Genomic DNA, 18,169 nt, shown 5'->3' on the forward strand with positions numbered 1-18,169 from the left:
CCCGCGGGTCACCGGCCTCCATTCTCCATCCATCAACTGACACTCGCTCCTCAAGGTAAGGCGCGCTCTGGCCCGCTGACAGTTTCTTTGTCCTGGAATGTGCTCGGGAGAGCCGCCCCTGGAACCGCCACGCCAATTGGGGAGGATAAAGCCTGTTTCCCCGCGGCGGCGGCGGCGGGTCCGGTTGGGTCCGGTTGGGCTTAAGCCCCTTCGTTCTGGTTGTCACTCTCAACGAGCATGGCTGGGTAATTGATGATGCCTGTCATCTGGGCCTCCGTTTACGCCGCGCCGTCGAACGTGGAACCTCGTAGCACACACAAGGAATGTACCTCGTAGCACACACAAGGAATGTACCTCGTAGCACACACAAGGAATGTACCTCGTAGCACACAAGGAATGTCACAACTCTTATATCTCACAAATGACCTTTTTGCGCTATCGGCAGCCTGACAGACGCAATTGAAATCGCCCAGTAGGATCATCACCTAGTCACAGTTTAGGTAAGTCTCAAAGCGGTCACAAAACACTCTTCACTCGGTGTATACACACAAATAACTCTGAACTCAAGGCCGCAGACAAAAAATCAACGACAAAAAGACGGCCGCTATCACCAGAGAAAAGTGACTGCACAGTAATGCCGAGATCATTGCGAAGAAAAAGTACGCGGCCACCCGAGGCACCTACAGAATGACACACACATACATCAAAGTGCGCACGGAAAATGAACGCTATGCGTTGTGTCGATTCTTGGCTTTCAATTTTATTTTCTTGAATTGTAACTACGTGCAGATCGTTGTCTATAGGAGAAGGCGACTGATCTGGCACTGTCGCCTTTTTGTTCCAAGGTCTCGCACGTTTAAAGTGGCTACACGTAGTGCTTCACATAAGATGATAGCCATATCGAAAAAAAAAGTCTTATTTTATGGTGTCTGCCATCACGCCACACCTCAAAAACCCCAGACCCCAGAACGGGATCTAGGCATGAAACTACGGAGGAGGTTTCCCCGCTTGCCGTGTTTCCGCCGAAGTACTCGGCCGCGGCTGCAAGGTAGGTCGCCTCAAACTTGCTGCTTTGGACGGCGGCTCGTCTCAGCCATTGCCGTCCTGGTGAAGCGCCGTGTTGTCGCCGTCGTCGTGCGGGCTCTTTCCCGCCGCCAGGCTAGCCACTCCCGAAGACATGTCCATGCTCTCAGGGTCAAGAGGAGAAGGAGCCCCAGTAACGACTGAGGATTTCACCTCGCCCTCCGACCTCGGCGCGACTTCCTGTCGAGGAGCTGGTTAAAGTATTGTGACGCCCGCCTAGCAATAATTTTGTCCTGTCGCGGTGTCTCTAAGTCATTCTTCGCCTCGCCCTCTGCTGTGTAAATCGTAGCGGCAGACGTCTCTTCCATCTACTGCGCAACCGAGGCGGATGAAACGATACTGCCAAGGGTCCAAGCCTAGGGTGGAAGCCTGCTTAGTAACGGCCAATACACACGCTGTCCCACAGCGTTAACAACGGTGGATTAAGTGAGAATGAATAAAAAAACGAACTCCGCCTTGCCCCGGGTGAGGATCGAACTCACGACCTTCAGATTATGAGACTGACACGCTGCTTACTGCGCTATTGTTTTTCTTTTTTTTTCTTTATTGTCGATGAACAATACATACGCAGGAATAAAAATCTCTAGCCACACTTCGGCCGAGACAATGGGTTAAACATTTTCATATCAATCAGGTCATCCATAACTGCCACCCAGTCTGGCGGCTGGGGTTGACAGCGGAGAACATCTCTCAGGAAACTGCACTTTCTATAAAGTTTTCTCTCACTGGTCGCACATTTGCGTCGGCGTGCCTGGCCGCCATTCTCGTTTTCCAGATGCTGTGGAGGCTCAGTAGCATAGACATGTCGTAAGGAACTTCCTCACTTTCTATAGGTAGAAACAGGATGCCATAAGGAGTTACAGGTTGTTCTTTCTTTATTATTCTTTGCAAGATGTCCCAGTGGAAAACCGGGTCCCAGAAGTCGACAAACACATGTTCGATGGTCTTGGGTTTTGTGCAGAGTATGCAGTCGGTGGTCCATGGCACAGAAATGCCTTTATCGTTTAGCCATGTTTTCACCGGAAGGGTACCAGTATGAAGTTTAAAGAAAAAGGATTTGACGGTCGGTCTTACCGGCATCTTCTTAACTCGCCTTAGCACATCTTTGCCTGGGCCTCCGCAGTAAAAGGAACGGTATAAAAGAGCAGGTATAAATATATCTAGCAGATCTTTGTACAGTTTTTTCCTGGGTACAGCACATATATACTGTGTAGAAAAGTGAGCGCTCAAAGTGCGAAAGGCTGCCACAACTTCACGCAAAAAACCTGTTAAAGCACGGTTCGTGGCCGGGTAACTTGACACAACAAATACCGGCAACACGTTGCCTAAGCGCACCTGCAATATTGTGCGCAACAAAGGATTGGTTTGATCACGTAGAAACAAAAATCTTGAGACAACTTTTTTAAGAAACAAATTAGAAAGACCAAGGCCGCCCCTACGGACCTAAAGGAACAGATTAACTCGACTTGTTCGCTCCCAATTTGAGCTCCAAATAAAGACAGCAAACACTCTATGCAGCTTCTGCAGGTTTGCTCGGGTAATGAGCACAAACTGCAATAAATACCAAATGCTGGCTATTAAAAATACATTGCACACATTTGCGCGCCCGAAAACAGAAAGGTCACGTCCTTTCCATCCATCCGCTTTTTTCCTTGCACTCTGCGTTATCTCACTCCACAACTCCGTACTGCTTTTATAGTGCTCCAAGGGTACCCCCAAGTACTTCGCAGGGGAGGTCGTCCATTTCATGTTAGCAAACACGGCAGGTGTGCTGTCCCAATCACCGTGCCAAAAACCTATGCACTTATCCCAGTTAATTTCGGAACCAGTCTTTTTGCAATAATCCCCCGCAACTTTCACAACTTCTTTAACGCTTTCTTGATCCGCGCAAAAAACAGCAATATCATCACTGTAAGCAAGCACTTTTAATTGCGCCGAAAGAAGAGTGAAACCGCATATCCCATCATTGTGTAAAAGTGATAACAGAAAAGGCTCAAGGTAGATCGCAAAGAGCACTGGCGAGAGCGGGCAACCCTGCCTGACCGAAGAACACACAGGTACAGGTTCAGTCGGCTGTTTGTTCAATACAATTCGGGTAACACAGTTTTTGTACGCCATCTGTACACCTTGTATTATCACAGAGCCGACGTTGGCATATTCTAGAATGGCGTAAAGAATGTCGTGCGACACTCGATCGAAGGCCTTTGCAAGGTCAAGCTGCATCATGGCAACTCGGCCCCCGAAGGCATCGCAACAATCAAGAACAGTTCTAGCAATGTGCACATTTGTTCCCATGGTGCCACCTTTAATACCGCACGTTTGGTGGGGCTCTACAAGGTCCTTTATAACCTTTTGCAGTCTGTTGGCAAGAATCTTCATAAACACTTTATAGTCAACGTTGGTTAGGCTTATCGGCCGATAAGCCCCAACGGACAGAAGTTTAGCCTGGTCCTCACTCTTGGGTATTAAAACCACGTGTGCTGTTTTAAATGATGGTGGCATTTTCTTTGTTTCATAAATTTCGGTGAAGACGCAGTGGAGAGCTGGGGTGAGTTTGGCTTTGAACTTATAAAAATCACTACCTAGGCCGTCAGGACCGGGAGATTTTCTGGCACTCAGCTCTTCGATTGCTCTTAACACTTCGCTTACGCTGACTGGTACCTCCAGCCCTTGTTTTATTTTGTCTCCTAGTTTTGGCATACGGGACAAGAACGTGTAGGCAAACCCCTCTTCTTTAAGCCGTCGCCGCCCAAGCAATCCACGATGCTGCTCAAAAAACGCCAACTGAATCACTTTGCTATCATTCGTTACCTCGTTTCTGTACCTGATTTGTCTTACTTCATTCTGAGTCGCGTAGTTCTTTTCGTCACTTAGCGAGCGTTTAGTAGGTACTTGGTCAAGCCAGAGACGTTCAGAACGGGCGCGTATCATGGCAGCTGTATACTTTTCTTTTTCGATAATCTCAAGTTTGCTTTTTGTATCTCTCAGTTCTTTCTTATATCTTCCCGGCTGGGAACTTTCCAGGCTTACTAGCAAGTCAAGTTGGCAAATGTAGTTCTTTTTCTTTAACACGTTTATCGTGACATATAATGCTTGACCTTTAAATCGCGTTTATTTTCTCTTGCTCTTTGAAATCTTCCCACCTAATTACCCAGTTCCCAGGCTCTGCTGATAGCAATGTTTTAATGCATTCATTAACATTAATGTCAAAGCTTTCATCCTCGAGTAACTGTGCATTAAACTACCACAGGTTCCACGAGAAACGAGATTTCTCGTCTTTTTTCCCCAGGGTAAACGTAACGAAGCTGTGGTCGGTAAATGACACGTGTTTCACCTCGTAGATATTGCACAAATGAATCAGATCAAGCTAACTAAGCTGTGGTCGGTAAATGACATGTGTTTAACCTCGTAGCTGTTGCACAAAGGAATCAGATCAAGCGAAACATACGCTCTTTCAAGTCTCGCGTGACTTTCACTCTGGAAGTGAGTAAAATGCGGCGCTACCGAAAGAACTTCAGCAACATCATCTAAACCATTTTCTTGCACAATCAAATTCAACAATTTCGCACTTTTCTCACGAAGGAGTCTTTTGATAATTCTATCCTCTGCTTTACAAACGCAGTTAAAGTCGCCCAAACGCACAATTAACCGCTCACAGCACACACATTGTTCAAGGCGCTCAAAAAATTCCTTGCGCTCGTTCTCCCTGTTAGGGACATACACGCATATGACCATCCATAGCAAATTGCAATAAAAAAAATCCACTACAACCAAACGCCCAGTTTGACACACAGTTAAATTCTGCTCGACAATCCCCAGAGAATTCCTAATAAATGCAGCACAACCGCCCGATGTTCCAGAAGAATGCCACACACAAACATTGTAGCGTGCCGTAAAAGGCTGCACCATACGGTCCGCCTGTACCTGTCTTTCGAGTTTCGTCTCCTGTACGGCTATTATGTCTAGGTCATTATCAACGAACAGCCAGCTTAGTTGGTACTGACGCTTCTTGGAAGCCAGTCCTCTGACATTAATTGTTGCAATGCGTAACGCTCAAAGAGGTGTAGAAGCCATCTAGCTTAGGTACGGGAGCCATATGGTGCATACCTCGGGACACAAGGCGACGGTGCGGGTGACTTGCCTAGTCTAAGGTGTTCGATGGGTGCGGTGGCGGTAATCCAACGTCTTTTGCACAAGTGCCTCTTGCGTATGGACTGAAAAATCAGCCCATGCAGTCCGTCACCGAAAAAGGCCATCTCACTCCGGAGCCCTCCACTACGGCACCTCCATCTTCCTTTCTTCTTTCACTCCCTCCTTTATCCCTTCCCTTACGGCGCGGTTCAGGTGTCCAACGATATATGAGACAGATACTGCGCCATTTACTTTCCCTAAAAATACCAATTATCCCACAGAAACCACTCACAGGGCACTCACTCCAACTAAGGCGGCGGCTTAGCCGCCGCTCGTTGATTGGCTTGTACATTCGGCCGCGGTTTCAACGTCGGTCGCCTGACACCAAAAGTCTTCTGCGGTGGCTCGTCGCCTTCGCTCACTTTGGGCTCTCCATTCGCACTGTGCTCGTGCGGTCGCTTCCCTGCTTGGTTGCTGGTTGATGCATGTGACACTTCCATGCTGTCGCCATGCTGGGGAACGACGGGAGCTGACGCCCCACCGCTCAAGACTTCGTCCGTTGGCGCCTTAACTTCGGCAGGCTGCGCTACCTGTTGCTCCCGCTTACTCCTGGGCTCCTCTACGCTTGTGGATATTTCCACAGGAGGCACAGCTGGGGCCTTCTCCACCCTGTCCCCTGCCTCTGCTGCAGAATCTTCCGCGTCAGCCTCGTCCATGACACGTTCGGATGAAATGTCAGTGTTGACTGGGACGGCAGCACTCGCGTACGTGCGTACGCAGCTGCTTTCTTCGTGCCCGTAACGACGACAGGCGCCGCATCGTGGAACCTTGCACTCACGGCGAATGTGTCGTGTACCGTGGCAGCGCAGACACAGCGGAGTTCTGCCCGGTACAACAACGAGAGCCAGCTTACCGCCAACCCTGACTTCGTGAGGGAGGTCTTCCAGCTTCACGCCAGGATTCATTTTCAATGAAACCAAGCGTGTCGTCGACCCCTTGCTGGCGACACGCTGGACGCGCCACCGCTCCTTGGTGACTTCGCTCATCTTGCCGTACGGAGCAAAGGCTACCCTCACGTCTTTGTCGGGCACGTTGTGCAGCAGCCAGTGCAGCTTGACGCGGACGTCCTGGTTTGCCGGGTCGATGACGAGACAGCGGTGGTCCTTGACTTTCAGTTCGCCGGCAGAAAGAATTTTCGTCACCGCCTCAGCACTCGCGAAAGTAACAGCCCATACATAGCTCATGCGATACGCCCCCAAGGCGATAACCTCGGGGAGCAGCATCAGCTGAGCCAGCGCATCCCTGAAATCTTCGACCCGGTCAGGACGGGCTCGCACGTAAGCTTGCAAAAAAACTGTGTTTAACACAACACGTCCTGTAGGAAGGGTAGGCAGAATCACCTGATATTCTTCATCCGAGGCAAAAACCGTGTTTTCGCGGCCAGACATAGCCGCTGTAGCTGCTCCAACGGATCCCGTCATCGCACGTCCGTCACGCTCGGTGGCCGGAAGTCTAATCCCCCGCTACACCACGGAAACGGGAATGAGAGCAGTGATTTCTTGTTTGTTCTGGAGGTTCTGACCGCGACTGCCAAAAATTGATGCGCAGGGAGCACATAGCTAAAAAAACTAAAACCAATGTTTCCGCCCGGGGTCGAACCGGGGACCTTGCGCGTGTGAGGCGCACGTGATAACCGCTACACCACAGAAACGGTTTTTTTTTCTTTATTGCCTGGCTTTGACTCATAACATTTACACAAAAAACACTCAACAAAAAACACACAAAACGCTATGTACATACGACACTGTCGTGGTCAGCCATCATGAGTCTGGCTTCGTCATATTAAAATTCACGAAGCATACAGAGCGGCTCTAGCCTCGAGAGCCACTCGGGAGGCTCCGCAGCTGCTTTCTGGATGGCCAGAAAGCAGTCCATTCTTTCCCGAAAATAAATTCGGGCAGGTCGTGCGTCTTTGTCACAATAATAGCCTGCCATTCTGGAGCGCCATATACTGTGGAGGCCCAAGAGCATTATGAGATCAAATGGTACCCCATCCTCATTGTCTGTGCTTAAATAACGAATTCCCTGCGCGTCAAGTGGTAGCTCTTTCTTTATTGTCCTTTGTAACACATCCCAAAAATAAACCCCTTCCCAGCAATGCAAAAAAACATGGTCTATTGTTTCGGGCTGTTTACAAATTAAGCAGTTCGATCCCCACGGTAAAAAGAAATCCTTTCCTTCCAAAAACTTTTTAACTGGGAGTGTCCCGGTGTGTAATTTAAAAAAGAAGGTCTTTACTCCTTGTGGCACCTGCATTTTCTTTGCCCTTTTTAAAACATCAGCTCCAGGACCTCCACTGTACAAGGCCCTGTACATAGGCTCTGGGAAAACAATATCACAAAGATCATGGTACAACTTCTTTCTTTTAGTTTTATACAAATAATCGCTAGAAAAACGCGCTGAAAGAAACCTAACACTTGCTACAATCTCTTTGTAGTAACCAAAAATTCCAACATTCACAAAGCATGCAGTGTACTTGAAATCTGCGAAGCAATTAATGGGCGGGTGGCTATGCTTCAGATTGATCTCGAAAAAGCTTTTGATTGTGTTTCTCATGAAATCTTGTTTTCCGTTTTAGACCATGTGAATGTCGGTTCAGTTATCCGCGAGGGTGTAGCCCTGGCGTATCGAAACTGCACGACAAGATTGATTGTTAACAAGTGCCTGGGGGCCCCCATTAACGTGCAGCGTTCGGTGCATCAGGGCTGCCCCCTCAGCCCTCTCTTATTTTGTATTTACATCGAAACACTGTGTAGGAAAATATTAGAAGACAATAGTATTAATGGCTTCAGGTTGCAAGCTGCTGAAGTTAAGCTGCTGGCGTATGCTGACGACGTTGCTGTATTCACGGTTGATCAGGAGAGCATAAGCGAAGCTTTCGGGTGTGTACGCGAGTTCAGCGAAGTCACCGGTAGCGGGGTTAATTGGTCCAAATGCCTCGGACTCTGGCATGGATGGTGGCCATCCCACCCGGACCATTTTGCCAACGTACCGTGGACGACGACACCGGGCAAGTATTTGGGCGTTCCGCACGATGCTTATCGCGAAAGCGAGGAGTATTGGAAACAGCAAACGAAAGAAGCACGTGACAGAGCTGGAAAATGGAAAGGCACCAATCTCTCCATTTTCGCCAGAGCTACAGTCTGCAACCTGTTTTTTATTAGCAAGCTCTGGTATGTGATGCAGGTTTTGCATTGCTCTCGGGTGCACATTCAGAAGTTACACCGGATTTTTGCCGTCTTTATATGGGCTTCCGAATGGGAACGTTGCAGCCGAACGAACCTGTTCCGGCGGGTAAAAGACGGGGGGTTGGGGCTAGGGCACCTCTTTTTAAGGCAGCTGGTGAACCGTTTTTTGTTTTTTCGCGACGTCTCAGACCCGTTCTTGCGCACCGTGTGCCAGGTGAGGCTGCGGCGATTGCTGCCCGAGTTTGTTGTTACCACAGAAGAGCTCTCGGGTGGAATTGTTCTGGAGGTTGTCACCGCCACTGCCCAAAACTGATGCGCAGGGAGCACATAGGCTAAAAAAAAAACTAAAACCAATGTTTCCGCCCGGGGTCGAACCGGGGACCTTGCGCGTGTGAGGCGCACGTGATAACCGCTACACCACGGAAACGGGAATGAAAGCAGGGATTTCTTGTTTGTTCTGGAGGTTGTGACCGCGACTGCCCAAAATTAATGCGCAGGGAGCACATAGCTAAAAAAAAACTAAAACCAATGTTTCCGCTCGGGGTCGAACCGGGGACCTTGCGCGTGTGAGGCGCACGTAATAAACGCTACACCACGAAAACGGGAATGAAAGCAGGGATTTCTTGTTTGTTCTGGAGGTTCTGACCGCGACTGCCAAAAATTGATGCGCAGGGAGCACATAGCTAAAAAAACTAAAACCAATGTTTCCGCCCGGGGTCGAACCGGGGACCTTGCGCGTGTGAGGCGCACGTGATAACCGCTACACCACGGAAACGGGAATGAAAGCAGGGATTTCTTGTTTGTTCTGGAGGTTGTGACCGCGACTGCCCAAAATTGATGCGCAGGGAGCACGTAGCTAAAAAAAAAACTAAAACCAATGTTTCCGCTCGGGGTCGAACCGGGGACCTTGCGCGTGTGAGGCGCACGTGATAACCGCTACACCACGGAAACGGGAATGAAAGCAGGGATTTCTTGTTTGTTCTGGAGGTTGTGACCGCGACTGCCCAAAATTGATGCGCAGGGAGCACGTAGCTAAAAAAAAACTAAAACCAATGTTTCCGCTCGGGGTCGAACCGGGGACCTTGCGCGTGTGAGGCGCACGTGATAACCGCTACACCACGGAAACGGGAATGAAAGCAGGGATTTCTTGTTTGTTCTGGAGGTTGTGACCGCGACTGCCCAAAATTAATGCGCAGGGAGCACATAGCTAAAAAAAAAACTAAAACCAATGTTTCCGCTCGGGGTCGAACCGGGGACCTTGCGCGTGTGAGGCGCACGTGATAACCGCTACACCACGGAAACGGGAATGAAAGCAGGGATTTCTTGTTTGTTCTGGAGGTTGTGACCGCGACTGCCCAAAATTGATGCGCAGGGAGCACATAGCTAAAAAAAAACTAAAACCAATGTTTCCGCTCGGGGTCGAACCGGGGACCTTGCGCGTGTGAGGCGCACGTGATAACCGCTACACCACGGAAACGGGAATGAAAGCAGGGATTTCTTGTTTGTTCTGGAGGTTGTGACCGCGACTGCCAAAAATTGATGCGCAGGGAGCACATAGCTAAAAAAAAACTAAAACCAATGTTTCCGCTCGGGGTCGAACCGGGGACCTTGCGCATGTGAGGCGCACGTAATAAACGCTACACCACGAAAACGGGAATGAAAGCAGGGATTTCTTGTTTGTTCTGGAGGTTGTGACCGCGACTGCCCAAAATTAATGCGCAGGGAGCACATAGCTAAAAAAAAACTAAAACCAATGTTTCCGCTCGGGGTCGAACCGGGGACCTTGCGCGTGTGAGGCGCACGTAATAAACGCTACACCACGAAAACGGGAATGAAAGCAGGGATTTCTTGTTTGTTCTGGAGGTTGTGACCGCGACTGCCCAAAATTAATGCGCAGGGAGCACATAGCTAAAAAAAAAACTAAAACCAATGTTTCCGCTCGGGGTCGAACCGGGGACCTTGCGCGTGTGAGGCGCACGTGATAACCGCTACACCACGAAAACGGGAATGAAAGCAGGGATTTCTTGTTTGTTCTGGAGGTTCTGACCGCGACTGCCAAAAATTGATGCGCAGGGAGCACATAGCTAAAAAAACTAAAACCAATGTTTCCGCCCGGGGTCGAACCGGGGACCTTGCGCGTGTGAGGCGCACGTGATAACCGCTACACCACGGAAACGGGAATGAAAGCAGGGATTTCTTGTTTGTTCTGGAGGTTGTGACCGCGACTGCCCAAAATTGATGCGCAGGGAGCACATAGCTAAAAAAAAACTAAAACCAATGTTTCCGCTCGGGGTCGAACCGGGGACCTTGCGCGTGTGAGGCGCACGTAATAAACGCTACACCACGAAAACGGGAATGAAAGCAGGGATTTCTTGTTTGTTCTGGAGGTTGTGACCGCGACTGCCCAAAATTAATGCGCAGGGAGCACATAGCTAAAAAAAAAACTAAAACCAATGTTTCCGCTCGGGGTCGAACCGGGGACCTTGCGCGTGTGAGGCGCACGTAATAAACGCTACACCACGAAAACGGGAATGAAAGCAGGGATTTCTTGTTTGTTCTGGAGGTTCTGACCGCGACTGCCCAAAATTGATGCGCAGGGAGCACATAGCTAAAAAAACTAAAACCAATGTTTCCGCCCGGGGTCGAACCGGGGACCTTGCGCGTGTGAGGCGCACGTGATAACCGCTACACCACGGAAACGGGAATGAAAGCAGTGATTTCTTGTTTGTTCTGGAGGTTGTGACCGCGACTGCCCAAAATTGATGCGCAGGGAGCACGTAGCTAAAAAAAAACTAAAACCAATGTTTCCGCTCGGGGTCGAACCGGGGACCTTGCGCGTGTGAGGCGCACGTAATAAACGCTACACCAAGAAAACGGGAATGAAAGCAGGGATTTCTTGTTTGTTCTGGAGGTTCTGACCGCGACTGCCAAAAATTGATGCGCAGGGAGCACATAGCTAAAAAAACTAAAACCAATGTTTCCGCTCGGGGTCGAACCGGGGACCTTGCGCGTGTGAGGCGCACGTGATAACCGCTACACCACGGAAACGGGAATCAAGGCAGGGATTTCTTGTTTGTTCTGGAGGTTGTGACCGCGACTGCCCAAAATTGATGCGCAGGGAGCACATAGCTAAAAAAAAACTAAAACCAATGTTTCCGCTCGGGGTCGAACCGGGGACCTTGCGCGTGTGAGGCGCACGTAATAAACGCTACACCACGAAAACGGGAATGAAAGCAGGGATTTCTTGTTTGTTCTGGAGGTTCTGACCGCGACTGCCAAAAATTGATGCGCAGGGAGCACATAGCTAAAAAAACTAAAACCAATGTTTCCGCTCGGGGTCGAACCGGGGACCTTGCGCGTGTGAGGCGCACGTAATAAACGCTACACCACGAAAACGGGAATGAAAGCAGGGATTTCTTGTTTGTTCTGGAGGTTCTGACCGCGACTGCCCAAAATTGATGCGCAGGGAGCACATAGCTAAAAAAACTAAAACCAATGTTTCCGCCCGGGGTCGAACCGGGGACCTTGCGCGTGTGAGGCGCACGTGATAACCGCTACACCACGGAAACGGGAATGAAAGCAGTGATTTCTTGTTTGTTCTGGATGTTGTGACCGCGACTGCCCAAAATTGATGCGCAGGGAGCACGTAGCTAAAAAAAAACTAAAACCAATGTTTCCGCTCGGGGTCGAACCGGGGACCTTGCGCGTGTGAGGCGCACGTAATAAACGCTACACCAAGAAAACGGGAATGAAAGCAGGGATTTCTTGTTTGTTCTGGAGGTTCTGACCGCGACTGCCAAAAATTGATGCGCAGGGAGCACATAGCTAAAAAAACTAAAACCAATGTTTCCGCTCGGGGTCGAACCGGGGACCTTGCGCGTGTGAGGCGCACGTGATAACCGCTACACCACGGAAACGGGAATCAAGGCAGGGATTTCTTGTTTGTTCTGGAGGTTGTGACCGCGACTGCCCAAAATTGATGCGCAGGGAGCACATAGCTAAAAAAAAACTAAAACCAATGTTTCCGCTCGGGGTCGAACCGGGGACCTTGCGCGTGTGAGGCGCACGTAATAAACGCTACACCACGAAAACGGGAATGAAAGCAGGGATTTCTTGTTTGTTCTGGAGGTTCTGACCGCGACTGCCAAAAATTGATGCGCAGGGAGCACATAGCTAAAAAAACTAAAACCAATGTTTCCGCCCGGGGTCGAACCGGGGACCTTGCGCGTGTGAGGCGCACGTGATAACCGCTACACCACAGAAACGGGAATGAGAGCAGTGATTTCTTGTTTTTTCTGGAGGTTCTGACCGCGACTTGGTTGGTTGGTTGTGAAACTTTATTTCCAGCGGATACAGAGGAGCGACACGAAGTCGCCCCCCGCTAAAACGGCGGCCGCTATCCCTTGGGCAGCGGCGGCGTCTTCAGCCAGCTGGAGGAGCTTGATATGTATCCCCGGGTCGGGGCTGAGCAATAGAGCCTCCCAATGAGCAGATTCGGTAATGAAGTGACTCGCGGGTAGGGACTGCGGGCAGTTCCAGATCATATGATTTAGATCGGCTTTCGCATCACAATTTTTGCATTTGTTTGAGTAGAGTCCTTTCGAATAGAAGCAACACAATTGGGGATTTGGATAGGTGTTAGTTTGAAGTTTACGCCAGGCTTTGGCCTGTTGCTTGGAGAGCGTTTTATCTGCTGGGGGGAATCTGAGTTTTGCAAGCCTGTAGTGCTGCAGGATTTCTCTGTAAGAAAACAACCTGTCCTTGCCAGAGTATAGGGCGGGTGGGCTGCACGACCCAGCTCGGCGGGACAGTTCTCGAGCTAGGTTATGAGCCGCCTCATTACCAGCAAGGGAAGCATGAGCAGGCGTCCAGATTAGGCGAATGCGCCGCGTGGGCTGAAAGTTTAGCAGAATCCGTGCTGCTTGTGTGGAGATTCTTCCAAACGTGTAGTTACGTATAGCCAATTTTGAGTCGCTGACAATGGTTTCTGCCGAGGATCCCACAATGGCTAGAGCAATGGCTGTTTCTTCTGCAACATGTGTGTGCTGAGTGCGTATAGTGCCCCCAGTTATGAGTGTACCACGTTCCGTGGTGACCACAGCTACCATCTTGTCAGCTGAAGAATCTGCAGCATCTACATATACCACAGAGGTATCATTAAGAAAGCGTTTGCCTAATGATTTGGCTCTCTCTGTACGACGTTCAGCGTGGAAATCTGGGTGCATGTTCCGAGGTAGTGGAGGAATGACCAGAAGCTGGCGTATATGTTTGGGAAGGTCAGTTGTGGGTCCGCCTTGTCGTTCGTATGTTATGCCTAGTGTGGACAGAATGTGTCTGCCAGTTGGTGTGGCCGATAGTCGTTCGTACTGCGAGACGGTTACCGCTTCAATAATCTCACTTAGGGTGTTATGAAGAGCGAGACCTAACACTTTCTCAGTCGCTGTGTGCATGGGTAGCCCAACTGCCTGTTTGACGCATTTTCTGATTATGGCCTCCACTTTTTCTTTTTCAGCTGACTTGAGATGTAGGTAAGGGTATACGTAAGCTATGCGGCTTATCACAAGGCTTGTACTAAACGGAGAGTATTGCTTTCCTTCAAGCCCGAGTGGCGGTTACTAATGCGGCGAATGAGTCGCATAATTTGCTGCGAGGTTCCCTGAAGCTTCCGAATTACGTCACAATTGAAGCCGTGTTCTTGTAGAATTAGGCCCAAGATTTTAATTTTGGGCACTCGAGGAATGGGGACTCCGCGAATACTGAGTTCGATGGCCGGTGGGGTTTGCGCAAGGGATCTGATGTTGCGGAATATGAGAAATTCAGATTTGGCTGGAGAGCACCGCAGCCCCCTAGGGTCTACATAGTTCCCCACGATATCTATTGCATGCTGTAGTCTCTCCTCGACTTCGGCATCATTGCCCTCGGCGGTCCACAAGGTGATATCGTCAGCATAGAGGCTGTGGTGGAGTTGCGGAACCTGCGCTAATTGGTGTGGAAGTTTCAACATTGCAACGTTGAAGAGAAATGGTGATAGGACCGATCCCTGCGGGGTGCCCTTGTTGCCGAGGGGGAAGTCATGCGAGTGGAGACCTCCTACTTGAAAATGCGTCTTTCTACCTGAGAGAAAGTCGCGGATATAGTTGAAGGTGCGGGCTCCCACCCCGAGTTCATGAAGGTTCTCCAAGATCGCATCATGTCTGACATTGTCAAAGGCCTTTTCCAGGTCAAGTCCAAGAATTATTCTGGTGTCCCGCGTTTTTGCCTCAATAATCTGATGTTTGAGTTGAAGCATTACATCCTGCGTAGAAAGTTTTGGTCGAAATCTAATCATGGTTGGAGGGTACAGCTCGTTCTCCTCCATAAACCGGTTGAGGCGGGTATGAACTACGTGCTCCATGAGCTTACCGACACAAGACGTGAGCGAAATCGGCCTGAGGTTCTCAAGGCTGAGTGCCTTCCCTGGCTTTGGGATGAGAATGATCTCTGTCGTTTTCCATATTTGTGGGATGGAGCCCTCCGACCAGCATTTCTGCATATACTCAGTTAGTGATTGTAGCGACACTTCATCCAGGTTGCGGAGGATCTTGTTGGATACTGCATCTGGGCCAGTGGCGGATTTGCAGTTTAGCCTATCAATCTCTGCCTAACCTCATCCACAGTAATGGGGGAGTCGAGCTGCGTGTTTTCCGGACCAGCATAATCTGGGAAGGCTTGGATAGGAGCATTGCCAATATATCTATCTTTAAGTTCAAGGAAAAGGTCCTCTGGTGGGCCTGCATACTCATGCACAAGCTTCTGCAGGTTCTGCCTCTGGGTGGTTCTGCTACCTGTAGGGTCAAGTAGATGACGGAGCAAGTGCCAAGTCTTAGAGACTCCCATATTGCGATCCATTTGGTTGCATATGTCATCCCAGTTTTGTTGAGTAAGTTTAGCTGCATGATCCTCGATCTCCTTGTCTAGCCTAGCTATTCTTCTGCGCAGATTGCGGTTCCATCGTTGTCGTTTGAGTCGGTTCTCGAGTCCTCTCTTTGCCTCCCATAGGTGGAGAAGCCGGCTGTCCGCAATCTCCAGGTGGTCAGCCTGGTCTAACGTATGGGTGACTGCTTTGGCATCTTGACAAAGATCCTGTGCCCAGATATCTATGTCTAGTATTTGGGGGTATCAGCTTCTCGAGCGGCTCTTTTAGCGCGGAACGTGTCCCAATCAATAAGGGTGGGGGCTCGAGCGCTACGACGTTTGTGGCCAGTTGAGGTCACTATTTCCAATATGTAGTGATCGCTGCCGAAATTTTGTTGAGTGTTTATCCATGTTGGAGTGCCCGAATTTTTAGCAAAAGTCAGATCGTGAGACGTATCCCTGGAAACACTGTTACCGCAGCGGGTGGGGACTAGTGGATCTGTAAGAAGAGTCAATCCACACTGTTGTGCGATGAGCCACAGTTTTCTACCTTTAATGTCCTCCTGTGCGTAACCTCAAGCCGGGTGTTAGGCATTAAAGTCTCCCGTGAAAATGACGGGGTGATTGCGTGCGAGCTTCAGGGTCGCCTGAAAAAGCGGGCCGCAGCTTGCCTTCCGTAACTTTGGGCTGCTATAGACATTCAGCACAAACAGACTGTGGTCGGGTTTCCTAGGCGGAATTAATTCGACTAGCACGTGTGTGACATTTGTGACTGGAGTATCGTGCTGTACTACCGTACTATTTCGTTTGACAAGAGTCGTGACTCCAAGCGTTCCACCCCGCGATGAAAAGGATTGATACCCAGCTAGCTTGCTATTAGTTTGTGTCTCTTGTAGTGCGATTAAGTCCGGTCCGTCCCTATTGTTGAGGAATTGTTGGAGTACAGCTCGTTTGCGGTTAAATCCTCGGCAGTTCCACTGCCAGATGGTGTAATTGGGTTGTGGCGCCATGTTGCTGCTAGTCGGATACCGCTTCAGAAGAAGCGGGTTTGCGAATTTTGTGAGGAAGGAGCCTGCTCTCTGCTTCCTGCTGCCTAAGTTAATTAATTCCTGCCGGTGTCTGCATAATTCTTCCATGATGGAAGTCATTGTAAGCTGCACTTGAATGAGGGTGCTGTTAGTCTGCGTTTGCGCTTCTTCAATTTTGTGAATGGTGTCGGCTAGTGCTTGGCCTTCGGACAGGGAATCGCCTGCTTTTCGCTTAGGCGGGGGTGCCCGCTTTGATTCAGCATGCATGTCCGCTCCGGCGGAGGTAGAGGGGGTAGGGTTATTGGCGCCATCGGTCGTAGGCGGTGACCCAGCCTGCATTTGTTGCTGTTTTAGAGCGGCATTTTCTTTCTTTAGGTCCTCGACCTCACGAAGTAATTTCCCTACCAGCACTTTCAGGTCCGCTAGCTCAGAGGGGTTGGAGTTAGATTTCTGGGAGGCTTTATCTGCCCAGCCTATCGTTTGCATGCCGACGGCGTCCTGGTTCAAACCGGGGTTCCGTGGCTGGTGTGAAGGAGTCCTGGATTTGGAGGCGGACCGGCCTCTCAGTTCCAGTCGTGGAAAGGAGCTGGATCGATGTCTATAATTTGTTCGTCCCCTGCTTTTGGAGCGGCTGCGTCGCTCTTTAGACTGCGGCGACTCTTGGCTATGCTGGGTCAGATGTTGGCGTTCCTGTTCCCAGCGGCGTTTGCTGACAATGTATGGAGTGCGGTAGATTTCGCGGCATTTGTTGCTGCCCAGTTCATGGCCCTTACCGCACAAGGCACACTCAGGCTCGCAGCTATGTGTCTCAGGAGGATTGGCCACGCCGCATCCGCGGCAGCGAGCGTTTTTCGGGTCCGGGCAAACGTCTCTGCGATGTCCGAGTTGTCCGCACAAAGAACATACTTCGTATTTTTTTTTGGTAGAGGCAGCAGCGAATCATGCCACCACCGAAGCTGATCCAACGGGGAACTCGCTCACCGTTGAAGAGAATGAGGACCGTCTGCGACTGCGCACCCATGCGCCGGACTCCACATATTGGAGGATTCCTTGGATGCTGAAGGTTCGCAAGGATGTAAGCGTCCGATAGATGTTTCGGAACGCCTTGGATCACTCCTTTACCACTGCCATCCGGCGTGGCGACATACGAGGTGATGACGATCTTGTTCGCGCCGTAGATGAGCTCATTGATGTTTAAGTAGCGTTCGACTCGTACCGCGGAATGGGTGGCCACCAGTATGGTGTGTTGCTTGAAGTTGAGTAGCATGCAGTCTTCAGATGATTCTGCCAAGGTGAGGCCCGCGGCGTCCCGGATGAGTTGAAAGATGCCGAGTTGGCCACAGCTCTCGAGTATACGGAGGCCGCCCGATGGCCGGAATATCACCTTGGTTAGGCCCTTGGGTAGGCGAGGTAGGCTCGACGCCACCGATTGTCGAGCAAGTTGTCGACCAAGCTTTTTCGCAGAGGAGTCGGCAGAGTGCCGCATGCTGCCCTGTCCCTGGGCGCGATCGGTTCCATTGTGTGCCGCGGGGTTATTCTTTTGGCGTTCGTGACCGGAGCGTTTCGATTCACCGACGGTGAACCAACCATATTGGTGCGAAACTTCTTCGGGGCTAATGTCAGTCCCCTCCACGGTGACTTCCATGTCCAATGTTGGAGGAAGATCCCACTCAGATAATGCGGCACAGCCCCGTCAGAGCGGGGTCGGTAGGCCTGGCGTGGGCCTAGCGGGCCGTGCGAACCGGCGAGAGCCGAAACGCAGAAAAGTCCGCAGAAACAGGCAAA

General features: G+C 50.3%; 13 non-coding genes across 13 annotated transcripts; all 13 read right to left on the bottom strand.

Moving 5' to 3' along the window:
• Positions 1 to 6,852: 6,852 nt before the first annotated feature.
• Positions 6,853 to 6,925, bottom strand: TRNAV-CAC (transfer RNA valine (anticodon CAC)). Its single transcript has one exon. It is a non-coding gene; the product is annotated as a tRNA-Val (tRNA).
• Positions 6,926 to 8,816: 1,891 nt separating this feature from the next.
• Positions 8,817 to 8,889, bottom strand: TRNAV-CAC (transfer RNA valine (anticodon CAC)). The gene has a single exon. It is a non-coding gene; the product is annotated as a tRNA-Val (tRNA).
• A 275-nt stretch (positions 8,890 to 9,164) lies between these two features.
• On the bottom strand, positions 9,165 to 9,237 carry TRNAV-CAC (transfer RNA valine (anticodon CAC)). The gene has a single exon. It is a non-coding gene; the product is annotated as a tRNA-Val (tRNA).
• A 103-nt stretch (positions 9,238 to 9,340) lies between these two features.
• TRNAV-CAC (transfer RNA valine (anticodon CAC)) lies at positions 9,341 to 9,413 on the bottom strand. The gene has a single exon. It is a non-coding gene; the product is annotated as a tRNA-Val (tRNA).
• Positions 9,414 to 9,515: 102 nt separating this feature from the next.
• TRNAV-CAC (transfer RNA valine (anticodon CAC)) lies at positions 9,516 to 9,588 on the bottom strand. Its single transcript has one exon. It is a non-coding gene; the product is annotated as a tRNA-Val (tRNA).
• A 103-nt stretch (positions 9,589 to 9,691) lies between these two features.
• On the bottom strand, positions 9,692 to 9,764 carry TRNAV-CAC (transfer RNA valine (anticodon CAC)). The gene has a single exon. It is a non-coding gene; the product is annotated as a tRNA-Val (tRNA).
• A 102-nt stretch (positions 9,765 to 9,866) lies between these two features.
• TRNAV-CAC (transfer RNA valine (anticodon CAC)) lies at positions 9,867 to 9,939 on the bottom strand. The gene has a single exon. It is a non-coding gene; the product is annotated as a tRNA-Val (tRNA).
• A 626-nt stretch (positions 9,940 to 10,565) lies between these two features.
• Positions 10,566 to 10,638, bottom strand: TRNAV-CAC (transfer RNA valine (anticodon CAC)). Its single transcript has one exon. It is a non-coding gene; the product is annotated as a tRNA-Val (tRNA).
• A 451-nt stretch (positions 10,639 to 11,089) lies between these two features.
• TRNAV-CAC (transfer RNA valine (anticodon CAC)) lies at positions 11,090 to 11,162 on the bottom strand. The gene has a single exon. It is a non-coding gene; the product is annotated as a tRNA-Val (tRNA).
• Positions 11,163 to 11,437: 275 nt separating this feature from the next.
• TRNAV-CAC (transfer RNA valine (anticodon CAC)) lies at positions 11,438 to 11,510 on the bottom strand. The gene has a single exon. It is a non-coding gene; the product is annotated as a tRNA-Val (tRNA).
• Positions 11,511 to 11,958: 448 nt separating this feature from the next.
• TRNAV-CAC (transfer RNA valine (anticodon CAC)) lies at positions 11,959 to 12,031 on the bottom strand. The gene has a single exon. It is a non-coding gene; the product is annotated as a tRNA-Val (tRNA).
• Positions 12,032 to 12,306: 275 nt separating this feature from the next.
• TRNAV-CAC (transfer RNA valine (anticodon CAC)) lies at positions 12,307 to 12,379 on the bottom strand. The gene has a single exon. It is a non-coding gene; the product is annotated as a tRNA-Val (tRNA).
• A 275-nt stretch (positions 12,380 to 12,654) lies between these two features.
• On the bottom strand, positions 12,655 to 12,727 carry TRNAV-CAC (transfer RNA valine (anticodon CAC)). Its single transcript has one exon. It is a non-coding gene; the product is annotated as a tRNA-Val (tRNA).
• Between the last annotated feature and the right edge of the window lie 5,442 nt (positions 12,728 to 18,169).

The sequence above is a fragment of the Amblyomma americanum genome, chromosome 5, assembly GCF_052857255.1.
Source record: "Amblyomma americanum isolate KBUSLIRL-KWMA chromosome 5, ASM5285725v1, whole genome shotgun sequence".
NCBI classification, from domain to species: domain Eukaryota; kingdom Metazoa; phylum Arthropoda; class Arachnida; order Ixodida; family Ixodidae; genus Amblyomma; species Amblyomma americanum.